We start from the raw sequence: 3,377 nt of genomic DNA, 5'->3' as shown, positions 1-3,377 counted from the left end.
TAGTAGTAGTAGTAGTAGTAGTAGTAGTAGTAGTAGTAGTAGTAGTAGTAGTAGTAGTAGTAGTAGTAGTAGTAGTAGTAGTAGTAGTAGTAGTAGTAGTAGTAGTAGTAGTAGTAGTAGTAGTAGTAGTAGTAGTAGTAGTAGTAGTAGTAGTAGTAGTAGTAGTAGTAGTAGTAGTAGTAATAATAATAATAATAAAGAAAGAGAAGAAGAAGAAGATGATGAGAACTTTGAGATGGAATATTAATGTAACGATTAAACAATGATAATAACAAATGTCAAGGTTAGAGGTTCCACTAATGGTATATCAAACAAGTATAGTATAAACTCTTATTATTGAATTGGAAACCACACACAAAGGAGGTTCCAATCAGATTATATATTGTTAACATGATTACATTAGTCATCTTATTCAATTAATGCTAATACTTGTAAATCTCGTCAAGCATTCATGATTATAACTTATGTTAACAACAAATCAAGTTCCTTTCATAGCTCAGGTGTCGGTTATACCATACATTATGGGCTATGAAAGTGCCAAGCATTTGTTGTACCAAGTGTTATACAACATAAATCAAGATTAGTCATTTAACAAGCAAAGTATTAAAGAGTGAACAAGATAGCAAATATAAAACATGTTAGTATCAAACATTAAAGTCCATATTAAGTTTACATTATACTTATTCTTACACCATTAGTGTAACCTTTTCACCTTGACATAATTAACTTAGCTAGACATAATGAAAGAAAGCAAAATAGATAAACAAAATAAGAACATAAAAGTTAACTAAGTAAAGGAAAGGAAATGAAAGGCATAAACTTAATATTAATGAAAACAAAGCATAAAAAATACAAAGAGAGAAAGGAAGAGCATGATCTTGATCTGAACACCAAGATGCCTAAATGCATGGCAAATGCCTCCTTTTATAGGCCAAAAATGGGAACTATTGATTTGATGACTAATTGATAAGTGGGTGACCAACTTTTGACTTGGTGACAATCCTTATCTTCTCTTGTCTGCCCAAAACGTCATTGATAACGTCAAAATTGGAGCCAGTTGCAAACATGAAAGTTGTAGGCAATTGTCTCAGCTTTCTTGTGTAAAAACTTCAGCTCATTTGGACTTCTAGAACTCCAGATATGGCCAAAATACCGAACAGTGCTCGGGCTGGAAGACAGATTCGGGCTTCTTTGTTGTTGCTACAATTTGGACTTGATAATGGCCTTTTTAGATCTTGGGCTCCATATGAAAGTTGTAGGCCTATGTCTTACCTTTCCATCCATATAAATTGGACCTAAATCTGAGATATATAGCTCTAGATATGACCCAATTACCGAACAGTGTTCCGGTTTGGATTGCACCGACATCTCTTTTCTAAGTTTGGCTATCTCTTTATCCTTGCAATTTAAGTTCTTAAAGTCATCAATCAATTTTTTCATTTATGTGATAGGCCTGCATTAAAAATAGACATTTACCACAAATTATAGGTATCTTATATTATTAGATATATTATTATAAAACATGTTTTAGTTAAGGAGTTATTGATACTTCAAGTGCAAAATGATGATATAAAACATTGATAAAAATACACTTTTAAGTATCAATCAATGAGGAAATGGAAGTGTTGGCGGAGAATAAGTCTTTTCTTTATAATTTTCAAATTCAACCCCTTTTTTACTCTCAGACAATGACTCATCATCTTTCTTACAAGGTTTAAGAATGGATTTTTCAATAACCTTACCACTGTAGAGAGTAATGACTGATTTGACTTAATCCATATGTTGGCTTCCAGAACTACTTGCATTTGCATTGTATTGCCCCTTGGGATTTTGCTGTGGTTTAGATGGAAACTTACCTTTCTCTTGAAAACTAAGAAAACATATAAGTTTTGCAAGAGCATCTTTTAGATCTACAATGTTTTGAGCATTCTAAGTGCTGATTGTCTCCTACTTTTCAATGAATACATACAATGTTTTCTCAAAATTTATTTTAGGAGGTGTAGCATAAAGAGGTGTATATCCATGAGAATTTTGAAAATTATAGCGTGCTTGAAATGGTGGCTGTGAAGTTTGTGTATTATTGTTATCACTCTTCCAACAGAAATTTGGGTGATTTCTCTAACCAGGGTTGCATGTTTGCAAATATAGGTTATGATTGGGACTTTAAAAGTTGTTTAAAACATGAGCTTGTTTATGGAAGCGTTCCTTGAATGAAGATAAAGTTGAACAGTTATTGGTTTAATGTTCATTGGTTTCACAAATTTGACAAACAATATCTTGAACATATTTTAATTGACCACTCTTTTTTAATTCTAGTGATTCAACTTTTTTAGCTAAAGATTCAAACTTGGCTTGGAGGTCATGATCTTCCCTAAGGTTATACATACCTTTACTAGATGTATGAAGTTGAATTTTACTTGGTGCCTTATAAGTGCCCGTAGTGTCCTAATTTTGAGCATTTTTAGCTAGCAAGACTAGGTACTCCATTGCTTTATTAGGGTCTTTATCTTCAAAAGTTCCATTGCATATCAATTCCATCATTTGTCTATCTTTAGGTGTTAACCCTTTATAAAAATATAAAACCAATCTCTATGTTTTAAAACTATAATGAGGGCAAATATTACACAAGTCTTGATACCTATCTCAACATTGCTAAAATGCTTCCCTTGGATTTTGAGTGAAAGTGGTGATTTATCTTTTGAAAGAGTTTGTTTTGTGAGATAGAAAAAACAGATGGAAGAAACTTCTTTAAAAATTATTGTTGCATTTCATCCCAAGCACAAATGGATCCTGGTCTCAAATTTTATAGCCATGTTTTAGCTTTATTTTTTTTAGAAAAAAGAAAAAAGCTTTAATCTGATGGTGTTCATACTATAATTTGAGTTATTATAAGTGTTACAAACCTCAAATTCTCTCAAATACAAGTATGGATTTTCTAAATCTAAGTCATGAAAAGAAAGTAAAAATTAAATAATATCTGGCTTAAAATTGAAATGAGATGCATCAGAATAGAAAACTATGCATAAGAGTGCACTTCTTATTGTGGGATTCATATGGTCTTGAAGTGTTTTGACACGATTATTCTCATTTTAAAGCGATTGGTTATCTTCTTTAGCCATATTTTCTGAAAATGATGAGAATACCCTACAAAGTTTACCACTTAATGTACGTGACCAAACTCTCATGCACATATAAGAAGACAATAAAAGGATGAAGAAAACAAAACAAAAGGAACAAAATAAAAGAAACAAAGTTAGATACAAAAAAAGAGAAAAGAGAAAAGAGAAAAGAGAAAATAAAATAAAAATTATAATTTATATAAGAATTTATCTCCTGCCAACGGTGCCAAAAACTTGACACGACCAAAAGATTAATGT

This window comes from Populus euphratica, unplaced genomic scaffold (assembly GCF_000495115.2).
Source record: "Populus euphratica unplaced genomic scaffold, PopEup_1.0 scaffold12.1, whole genome shotgun sequence".
Taxonomy (NCBI): Eukaryota; Viridiplantae; Streptophyta; class Magnoliopsida; order Malpighiales; family Salicaceae; genus Populus; species Populus euphratica.
The sequence above is the reverse complement of the archived record's forward strand: the minus strand, read 5'-3'. Positions refer to the sequence as shown.